The sequence below is a fragment of the Mercenaria mercenaria genome, chromosome 19 (genome assembly GCF_021730395.1).
Source record: "Mercenaria mercenaria strain notata chromosome 19, MADL_Memer_1, whole genome shotgun sequence".
NCBI classification, from domain to species: Eukaryota; Metazoa; Mollusca; class Bivalvia; order Venerida; family Veneridae; genus Mercenaria; species Mercenaria mercenaria.
In genome coordinates this window covers 35133796-35145999 of record NC_069379.1, presented here as the reverse complement: position 1 = coordinate 35145999, position 12204 = coordinate 35133796, and positions in this window count along the sequence as shown.

The window sequence follows — 12204 nt, the reverse complement described above, 5'->3', positions numbered from 1 at the left end:
TATTTCTTCTTCAAGCAAGATGTAAACCGGTATCTTTTTATTTTCAGGTCTGCATCTCGTAAGATATCGGAAGCCGTCCGACTTGGCCACATCGCTCGGAAGTCCGAAGTACCAGAAAAAAACCGGCATCTGCTACCTTAAGACATTTGTCAATTTTTGTAAGTACTATTTCATGCTTTCTTTTGTGTTGTTCAAGCTCTCCAGCATGTGTTATTTTAAAATTCCGAGCTGAATGGATTCATAACATAGACAGATGTTGTTTGATATGGTAGAAGTTAAGGGGAGGTAACTCTGATTTTACCGGGTAAGTAAATCTTATTTTTGTTTGTAGTGTAGGGTTTTCTTAAAATTTTCAGCGGGAAACACATTTCTTTTGTAGTTTATATCAAATTTAAAGGAAGAAGGACTATTTAAAGGGAATATAAATGCAACTTTTTGGCATTTTGTAAATATATGGCTGTTTCACAAGGCTCGGAACTGGATTTTATGGTGAAATTTCTTTCGAAGATATTTCTTGAGTGGCAGGTATGATTTTAGTTCTAACAAATTTCTATTGTGGCCTTATCAGAGTCAGGATATGATGGCAGAAGAAAAGTGTAGAGAGTGGATACATCTGACATATACATTTACATTTACACCACACATACAGCAAACATTTTCTTGTATGATTTATATTATGTTATATCATATCATATTACATTATATTAAATTGTAATCAGTTAAAAATGTGCACATAAGCCATTAGAACAATACCTTTATGTTTATGTCAAATATTTTATTGGTATATCTTCCATTTACAGTCAAACCTGTCTATAAAGACCACCCTTGGGAGAGCCAAAATGTGGTCTTTATTGGGAGGTGGTCTTTATTCTCAGGTTAAAATACACTGTAAATGTTAGAATGGGAAACAAAACATGTGGTCTTTAGAGCCAGGTGGTCTCTGTTCAGAGGTGGTCTTTAACACAGGTTTGACTGTATATGGAAAGAATCATTTTTCGGGAACGCTTCTTACACTGGTGGGCAGACGATAATTGAAAAAACTTGCCCACGCAATAAATCCCTTTGTTCAGCTGTATATCAGTACTGCAGGGTATTTTTATTCAATACAACTCTGAAGGCAGCAGTTGGTAGTCCGAAGTACTAGAAAAAACCTACATCTGCTACCGAAGACAGTTCCTGAATAATTACGGCCATAAACACTACGTATAAATTTATTGTAATGTTGCAAAACTGAGCGCTGGGGCATTTCGGGGACATTAACGAGATAATTTAGGCGTCATGAATGCAATAAAACGTCAAATATTGTTTCAGTAATATATGTCTTCTCAAAAGCAATGATCCTGAAATCCAGTTAGTAATTCTAAACAAAGGTTTACTCTCAAGATTTTCAGACACATAGTTTTCTGGATCTATTTATTCGCATTCTGCTCTCCTGTTATTGGGAGTCATCTAAGATAATTGATATACATCAAAATATCTGTCTGTCAGTAAGAATTTCATTGATAAGCCTGATCAAGTCTGACTGAATTGGTTGTCTGCCAGTTGCGTGGGAGACAGAAAACATTTATTGCATTATACAGAAAGAATACGGCATTTCAAGTAATCTCATGGGCGATTGCTTTTGCAAGTCACTTCCTGTAAAAAAGGCAATTGCTTTTTGTTTTTCTTGGGCAATTATTGTTTTCACTGGACCATTGCCAAGTATTAGAGAATGTTGTCTAGATTTAGAATTGCAAGAAACTTTAATACTGTCATGCCATTTAAGCAGAACATTTTTAATTTAGATTTGATATTGAGTTCAGGTGGCTTACACGAAAAAGGAAAAACTGATTACAATAATTTCTAAAGTCTTATCATCAGCAAAACATTTAAGGTACTATGTTTACTTGTTGTTGTTTTTTTTTTTTTTTTTTTGTTTTTTGGTTTTTTTTTTTTTGTTGTTGTTTTTCTTTTTATTTTTTTTAATTTTTTTTTTTTGTTGTTGTTGTTTTCATTCAGAAGTGATTTTAACAAGAACAACCTCATTTCAAGCCAGATATTTAGCTCCCTATAAAACAACACTCTTACTAAACCCTAACTCTGCATTTCTATAATGAACTTGTCCATCTTTCAATTTGGACAGTACCATTACCTGTCAAAATGAGTGCTTACCAAAAAGATACTGACTGGATGGCGAACAGTGCAGATCATGATCAGGCTGCACGGATGTCATGATTTTTAAGCAGCGGATCTTATGGTGATCAAACGAGAGATGAAAATATGGTTAAAATAAATGTATTTAAAAGTAAATCATATTGTCGTAACGATATCTAAAATTACTATACAAACATTTAATTTCGTAAACATTACATTTCGTGGTTTGATGATTTAAGATAGAAGCAATGGGAAATGTGTTCGTATTTAACGTTAGATTTCGTGAATGGTTGATCCTATGAAATTCACACAAAAATATTTTACCACGATTATCAAGGACTTCATAGAGCATTCTGAGCATTTTGAACGTTTAACGCTCTAATTAAAGCGCATTTGCGTATAACTTTTTTGTAGAAAATGATTGAAGAAAAATGGATTTGCTCATGAAATATCAATTATTTTAAATATGATATATCACACATAATACGTAAAATTACACCGGTTAAAGTTTTCTCAGCTACATATAATAATTTGGTTTGTATTGCAAATTGCTGTTATTTGCAAAACAAAATATATATATATATACTGACGAGATGAAGGTATTTCGTTACATAGTTTAAATTTGTCAAAATTGTACATGTACTCTAACTGCCAAACACAGCCAACCGGAACTCATAAGATTTTATTTAGCCAATTGTAAATTCATATACCTGCTCATGATTTCTTCGTGCAGCCCGTGTGTGTCAATCATGTGGTTTTATTGAGCAACTTTTATACAGGTTTATGTGTTAGTCTACATACGACCGTTTTCTATTAGAGATCTTCTAACAATCAGTTTTTATAATACCGAGGTTAAATTTCGAGGAGAGGGCCCAAGTTTTGGCTATGCTCGAATGTGTGAAAACGCAAGAACAAGTCACTACACGTTTTAACGTCTCTCCTTCGACAATCCTGCGACAGAGACACGGGAGCTCTTGTCGATAGGCCTCGTTCGGGAAGACCACGTCTATACAATTACATAGTATTACGTCAACGCCATTTGCGTGACAGATTCTTGAACACGCCTGGTATTACCTTGGATGGCGGTTATGTCAACGTCAGCCGCTGCCTGCCTGGAAGCAGAACTCCACCAGAGTGGGCCAGAATCGGACGGCATCTGCTACGTAACAGATGCGGGTACATGGGGTGACGTCTTGCTGCTATGGTTGCCAGTAGAGGCGGCCACACGCGCTGCTGATTGTGTATGACCTGTCTATTAAAATTAAAGATTTGAAGCATAATGCGACCATGAAATGCTGTCTAATTAACCATCAATTGTTTTAAACCATCAGATTTGGAATTATGAATCTCACTTAACAAAATAATATAGAATGAGTTTGAATGAGGCGTTTCTTTTTCTTGTCAGTGTAGTTTGACGAATGTTAAGAAATAGTATGAAAAAATGTATAAAAGAAATTACAAGCAACACAGGATGTCAACTGGAAGCGACTACCACTTTCTGCAGCAAAAAGTGCACTTTAGGGAATGCAATTTTTGTACAATTACTGCTGTCGAGTTCAAAACCGGCATCCTTTTTGTTGCAGTTAGAAGGTATTTTTTTTCAGTACAGCAAAATCTGCAGAAGAGCAAATACTTAGATATTTTGCTCCCTATAAGATAAAATTCTGAGTTAATGCAACTAAGGCAAAATTATGCTTCTGCATAAAACTATATTTGGTACACATTCGTTACTGAGAACGTAAACGATTATTGTAATACGAAGGTCGCTTGAAAAAAGCAAACAAGTAGTTATTCCGATGTGTTTCCCTTTAATCGAACGACCTTGGCACTACAAAATACTTTCTGCAAATTTATTTTCCGAAAATTTCAAAACAATCCTTCCTACAACTGTTATTTTAAGATTATGTTACATGATAAAAGAGATTAAGATCAGCATGTGTGTTTTTGCTTCACTATCCCTTTTTAATGCATCGATATGATGCTGAAGAACAACACAAAAAAATAACTTCGTTTTCAAGTATTTTGCAAATGCTTGGAAAACATTTTTGTACATTTTGTACATTTTGTTCATAAGAGAATAGGACTTCAATATCGAAATGTTTTCATTTTATTTCTGTGATATTGTAATTGAATGAAAAAGCATGCCTATAACATGCGTCCTACAAAAGTATTATTTTTATTGACTGCTTTGTTTGTTGTTTTTTCCGGGCTAGAGGTGCAATTAAATGCAGGTAATATATCGATATGAATTGCTACAATAATATTTAAACGTACAACACGATTCACTGGATGCCATGTGCATAGTAAAAGCACGCAGTCACAAACCAGGAAGCATGCTACCCTCAAGTTTACACCACGAAAAAGATATACAGCTTCATATACATCAAATGTTTCCTTAACCCGACAATGAGGTAAAAAGATACATGTTTATATACCCAGCAAACGCTACCCCGAACTGACTCTACACGGGAAAGTAAACGCTAACGTATTGTAACCCCAAACCTGACTCTACAATGGAAAGAAACAGCCTTATATATCTAGCAACAAAGCACGTTTCTATTTCAGTGTAAACAATAACCAGTTTTGTCTACTGAATAAGTATGTAGGATTAAAATGTCTGAGACATTGACGATGTTAGGTCGTCAAAAGTGGAACTGTTTTTCATACTGAAATTTCAATTGCGCAGTATTTCTTGATGTCAATGAACTTGTTAACGCTTACCCCGCTAAATTTCTACAATTCAATTTGGGTAATACAATTTGGATGCACGAATATGCAGGCTGATTTTGGTCTGCACTGGTCGCAAAGGCAGAATCACTTGCCACCAGCAAGCTAAAGGTTAATAATATTACTGAATATTGAAACGAATCATCATGCACTCAACTTTTGCATTCCCTATACACAAAAAAAATGCTATTGAACTAATGCAACTCTGGAGAAAGAAAGAGAACGAATTATTTCACACTATGATATTTTGCACGCCTACTTCAGTCATTTGCAAATTCATTTTAAGTTGAAGAATCTCCTCATTACTGTTGTTGAACAAAAAAGCAATAGCTTGTGATAACATCATCTGTTGATTACTCGTTTGAAACATTTCATTCTAAAGACCATAAAACCTTTGAATAAATGTCTCACGGTTAGTAAAATAAGGTCATGTTTATCCGGTTGCATTAACAGCAAATATATGATCTTGCCAATTAAACAATATTGATTTTAGTACAGTTTTCTATGGTGTTACAAAGGTTATATGTGAACTTTTTTCTTATTTTTCATCTTCATTTTGTCAAGAAAGTCGCGTTGTCAAAAGAAGTTGTTCGTGTACTTCTTCTGGCAATAACAAGCGAAATGAACAAGTCGCCCTTCATGCGCAATATTTTCTCATTCGTGGGAAGATAGAAACAAGATAGACAAAACCTCTTTTTGATATGCATGGGAATTAGAAACACACATGCCTTTTGAAACATTTTATAAGTGCTTTTTTTTCTTTACATGGTAAGTGTCATTACTCTGACGCTTCTAACAGTGGTTTTCAGACATTAATTGAAAACTTTGCTGCGCATATATATATGTAAAGTTGTACATCAATAATGCAAGTGATTCAATATCATGTAACATTTTAGACAGTTCCTGAATAATTATTACCATAAAAACGGCGCATAAATCAATTAAGCCATTCAATGGACAATGGACAATAGAAACTTTGAATAAATGCATGACGGTTAGTGAAATAAGATCGTTTGTATTCGTTTGCATTAGCAGCAAATATATCATCTTGTCGATTTATATAAGACTGATTTAGTACATTTTTCTACGGTGGCACACAGGTTACACGTGATCTTTCTAGCTCACCTGAGCCAAAGGCTCAAGGTGAGCTTTTGTGACCGCTCGATGTCCGTCGAGCGTCGTGTGTCGTATGTCAACAATTTCTGAAAAGTTTTCTTCCTCAAAAATACTGGGCAGATTTACACCAAACTTCACAGGAATGATCCTTGGATAGCCCCCTTTCAAAATTGCCCAAAGAATTGAAATCAATGCAGAACTGTGGTTGCATGGCAACCGAAAGGAAAAACTTGAAAAATTTCTTGTCAAAAACCACAGGACCTAGGGCTTTTATATTTGGTGTGAAACATCATCTAGTGGTCCTCTACCAAGATTACCAAAATTATCTCCTTAAGGTTAATATAGCCCCGCAAAGGGGGTCATATGGTTTATATAGACTTATATAGAGAAAATATTTGAACATCTTCTTGCCTAAAACCAGAGGGTCTAGGGCTTTGATATTTGATATGTTACATCATCTAATAGTCCTCTATTAAGTTTGTTCAAATAATCCTGCTAGGATTAAATATGGCCCCGACATGGGGTCACATTTTTTATATAGACTTATATAGGGGAAAACTTTGAAATCCTTCTTGTCCAAACTTACAGGACCTAGGGCTTTGATATTTGGTATGTAGCATCATCTAATAGTCCTCTACCAAGATTATTCATATTATCTCCCTAGTGTCAAATATGGCCCCACCCTGGTTTATAATGACTTATATAGGAAAACTTTGAAAATCTTCTTGTCCAAAACCACAGGGTCTAGAGCTTTGGTATTCAATATGTAGCATTCTATAGTAGTCCTTTACCAAGACTGTTCAAATTATTCTCCTGGGGTTACAAATGGCCCCGCCGCGTGGGGCACATGGTTTAAATAGACTTATAGAGGGAAACACCTTTTAACACATTTTTGTCTTAAACCATAAGGCCCAGAGCTTAGATATTTAATATGTGGCATGCTCTAGTGGTTCTCTAACAAGATTGTTCAAATCATGACCCTGAGGTCAATATAGGCCACGCCCGGTTGATCCTTTGTTATTTGTTGTTTTGAAACAGTGCCAAAGAAATTTGCACCACAAATACATTGTATAATGTTTGATACAGATTTCAACATTCATCTTGAATTGTCTTAATCGTGACCTACTGACCTACTTTCTCGTTTTTTTTTTAAATTACAGGATAGAAATTTGGACCACTGGTATATTTTTTCATACAGATTTCAGTAGTTATCTTGAATTATCTTTACTGTGACCTGCTCGCCTACTTTTTTGTTTTTGAAGCTCTAGCAAAGAATTGTTTGTTCAATCAAGCAACTAAACTCAGGTGACCGATATAGGGCCATCATAGCCCTCTTGTTTTAATTGTTTTCATCTTAATTTTGCAAAGAAAGTCGCGAAAACAAAAGTTTTTCGTGAACTTTTTCTGGCAGTAACATTTACATGGTAAGTGTCATTACTCCGACACTTTTATTAGTGGTGAACGAATATTAATTGAAAATTGGCTGCGCAAAAATATCCACTTATATAATTTTACATCAGTAATGCAAGTTATTTAATATCATAAAACATTTGAGACGGTTCCTGAATAATTATTATCATAAAACATGGCGTATAAATCAATTGTTATGTTGCAGAATTGAGCTATGGAACATTTATGACATAAAGGAGATAGTGTAGGCGTAAAGAATGCAATAAAACGTCAAATGCTGTTTTTCAATATCATATGATTTCTAATACATACAAACCAAAATATCTGTCTGCCACTAAGAATTCGGTTGGTAAAAATGATCAAGTCTGTTTGATCTGGATGTTCGCCAATCGCGTGGGAGACTGAAAATGATTATTGCATTATACAGAAGGCATCACCCATTGCAAGTTATGTCATAGGCGATTACTTTTGCAAATCACTTCCCGCAAAAAAAAAAAACAAAAAAAACACAGAAAAAAAAAACAGCAATTGTTTTTGTTATTGTGTGCATATAAGTGTTAAGACAGATACATTGCCAAGTATTAAAAGAATTTTGTCTGGAAAGAGTTTAAAGTGTCACGAGTTTTAAGCAGCGGATGTTATTGTGATCAAAAGAGAGATGAAAATATGGTTAAAATAATCTAAATTTAATAACGTGGTTTGTATCATTTATGTACTGACGAGATAAAGTTGTTTTCGTTACAGAGTTTAAATTAATGTTCATAAGAGAATATGATTTCAATAGAGAAATGTTTGCCTCTTATTTCTGTGGTATTGTAATTGAATTAAAATGCATGCCCATAACTTGCCTCCAACAAAACTATTATTTTTATTGACTGTTTCTTTATGGTTGGAGGTGCAGTTAAATCACGCAGCAACAATGCAGATAATATAACGACTTGAACTGCTACAAACATTTAAACGTATGAGACGATTCACTGGAAGCCATGTGCATAGTAAACGCACATAGTCACATTCCATGAAGCATGCTATCCTCAACCTGACAATGAAAAAAAAAAGCTTCATGTACGTACAAAACGGTTCAAACGCTTGTCAACGACATTGGAACTACACCTTTTCTCTGTTAATTAAGTTCTCTTAAATATCTAAACGGTCTTCCTACTGTTATTTTAAGATTATGCCTCGATACAGATCTGTATCTAGAAAGATATGTAAAGCGTCTTTGGACGTGTCTATCATGAAAGGGCGTTATATAAATCTTGTATAATATTATATGATATAATCAAACAATGAAGTAGAAAAATACATGTTTATATACCAAACAAATGCTACCCCATACTTGACACTACACGGGATAGATACAGCTTCGTGTACCGGACAAACCCTAAGGTAATGTAAGTCCAACCTTGACTCTACAGTGGAAAGATAAAGACTAATATAACCAGCAAAAAGTCACGTTTCTATTTCAATGAAAGCAATAACCATTTTTGTTTGCTGAATAAATATGTTGGATTAATACTTCTGAGCCATTGTCGATGCCAGCACTTTTTTCTTTCATACTAATATCTTTAATGCGCAGTATTTTTCTTGATGACAATGAACTTTGTTGTAATATTTCAGTCTGATTCATATTTACATTGTCACGCGCCTGCCTGGTACATGACCTATGCACACTCAATGCTATTGAACTAATGCAGTCCCGGAGAAAAAAACTCGGATCAAATCATTTCACATTATGACATTTTGCAGAACTTCAATCTACTCCATTTTAAGTTAAAGCATTCTAGCACAGATTTTTTAACAAATTAACAATAGAAATGGGCCATAAAACCTTTAAACAAATGTATGAGAGTTAGTACAACATGGTCATGGTTATTTGTTTGCGTTAACAGCAAATATACCACTTTGCCGATTAAACAATATTGATTTATTATTTTCTACAGTGGCACAAAGGAGTCATAAGTCGGGAAGTCAAACAAAGTTGTTCGTGCACTTTTTCCAGCAACAGAACGCGACATAATTAAATCAAATACCTGCTCATGATTTCCTCGTGCAGCCCATGTGTGTCAACTCTGTGGTTTTATTTAGCAACTTTTACACAGGTTTATGTGTTAGTCTACATCTACATAGAGATCTTCTGACAATTAATCATTTTTATAATACCGTGGTTACATTTCGAGGAGAGGGCCCAAATTTTAGCTATGCTCCAATGTGTGAGAACGCAAGAACAAGTCACTACAAGTTTTAACGTCTCTCCTTCGACAATCCTGCGTCACAGACACTGGAGTGCTTGTCGATAGGCCTCGTTCGGGTAGACCACGTCTATACAATTACATAGTATTACGTCAACGCCATTTGCGTGACAGATTTTTGAACACGCCTGGTATTACCTTGGATGGCGGTTATGTCAAAGTCAGCCACAGCCTGTCTGATAGCAGCGCTCCACCAGAGTGGGCCAGAATCAGACGGTATCTTCTACGTAACAGGTGCGGGACCCTGGCGTGACGTCTTGCTGCTGTGGTTGCCAGTAGAGGTGGCCACACGCGCAACTGATTGTGTCTGACCTGTCTATTAAAATTAAAGATTTGAAGCATAATGAGACAATGATATGCTGTCTAATTAACCATTAATTTTTTTAAATCATCAGATTTGGAATTTTGAGTCACTCTTAACAAAATAATGTAGAATGAGTTTGAATGAGGCATTTCTTTTTCTCGTCAGTGTATTTTGGCGAATGTTACGAAATAGTATGAAAAAATGTATAATTAAAATTACAAGCAACATCGGATGTCAACTGGAAGCGACTGCCACTTTCTGCAGCAAAACGTGCACATTTAGGAATGTAATTTTTGTACAGTTACTGCTTTCGAGTTCAAAACCGGCACTCCTTTTGTTGCAGTTAGAAGGGTTTTTTCTTCAGTACAGTAGAATCTGTAGAAGAGCAAACGCTTTGTTTCTAATTCAGATATTTCGCTCCCTGTAAGATAAAATTCTGAGTTAATGCAACTAAGGCAAATGCTTCTGCATAAAACTATATTTGGTATTCGCTAATTCATACACGTTCGTTACTGAGAACATAAACGATCATTATAATACGAAGGTCGCTTGAAAAAAGCAAACAAGTAGTTATTCCGATGTGTTTTTCTGTAATCGAACGACCTTGGCACTACAAAATGTTTTCTGCTCATTTATTTACCGAAAATTTCAAAACAATCTTTCCTCTAATTGTTACTTTAAGATTATGTTACATGATAAAAGAGATTAAGATCAGCATGTGTGTTTTTGCTTCACTATCCCTTTTTAATGCATCGACATGATGCTGAAGAACAACAAAAATATAACTTCGTTTTCAAGTATTTTGCAAATGCTTGGAAAACATTTTTGTACATTTTGTACATTTTGTTCATAAGAGAATAGGACTTCAATATCGAAATGTTTGCATTTTATTTCTGTTGTACTGCAATTGAAACAAAAGATATGCGTATAACTTGCGACAAACAAAACTATTATTTTTATTGACAGATTTGTTTGTTGTAATTTTCCGGGTTGTGGGTACAGTTAAATGCAGGTAGTATAGCGATTTGTACTGCTACAAAAACATTTAGATGAACGACACGATTCCCTGGAATGTGCATAGTAAAAGCATGCGGTCACGAACAATGTAGCATGCTATCTTCCACTTTACACCACAATGAAGAGATACAGCTTCATATACCTCAAATACACGGGAAAGATACAGCTTAATATACCTCAAATACACGGGAAAGACACAGGTTCATATACCTCAAATACACGGGAAAGATACAGCTTCATATACCTCAAATACACGGGAAAGATACAGCTTCATATACCTCAAATATACGGGAAAGACACAGCTTCATATACCTCAAATACACGGGAAAGATACAGCTTCGTATACCTCAAACACAAGGGAAAACCTCAAATACACGGGAAAGATACAGCTTCATATACCTCAAATACACGGGAAAGATACAGTTTCATAAATTATACCTTAAACACACGGGAAGAATACAGCTTCATATACCTCAAATACACGGGAAAGATACAGCTTCATATACCTCAAATACACGGGAAAGAAATAGCTTCATATACCTCAAATACACGGAAAAGATACAGATTCATATATCCAGTAAACGCTAAAGGTAATGTAACCCCAACCTTGACTCTATAGTGGAAAGATAAAGCCTAATATATCCAGCAAAAAAAAAAAAGTTTTCTATTTCAATGAAATCAATAACCATTTTTGTCTACTGACTAAGTACATGTACGACTAAAACTTCTCAACCATTACTGATGTTAGGTCGACGTTAATGGAACTTTTGTCTTTGATACTGACATCTCTATTGCGCAGTATTTCTTGATTTCAGTGAACTTGTTTATAATATTATTGAAACGCGCCGTCATGCGCTTACCTTTTGCGTACCCTATACACACTCAATGCTATTGAACTAATGCAACTCTGGAGAAAGAAAGAGAACAAATTATTTCACACTATGATATTTTGCACGCCTACTTCAGTCTTTTACAAATCCAATAGAAGTTGAAGAATCTCCTCATTACTGTTGTTAAACAACAAAAAACTAGAAAATGCTTTTGTAAAAAAGCGCATGTCTCACCCAATGCAAAGTCCTATAGGCAAGAAGTCAATAGGGGTCAGGAGCAAAAGTCAAAGAGACACTGATGGTTGGCTGCAATAGGGATCATCTACTTGGCATGTCCAATCATCCCGCTAAATTTCAACACTCTTGGCCTAGTGGTTCTCAAGTCACTGTTCAGGCTTCTGTGACCTTGACCTTT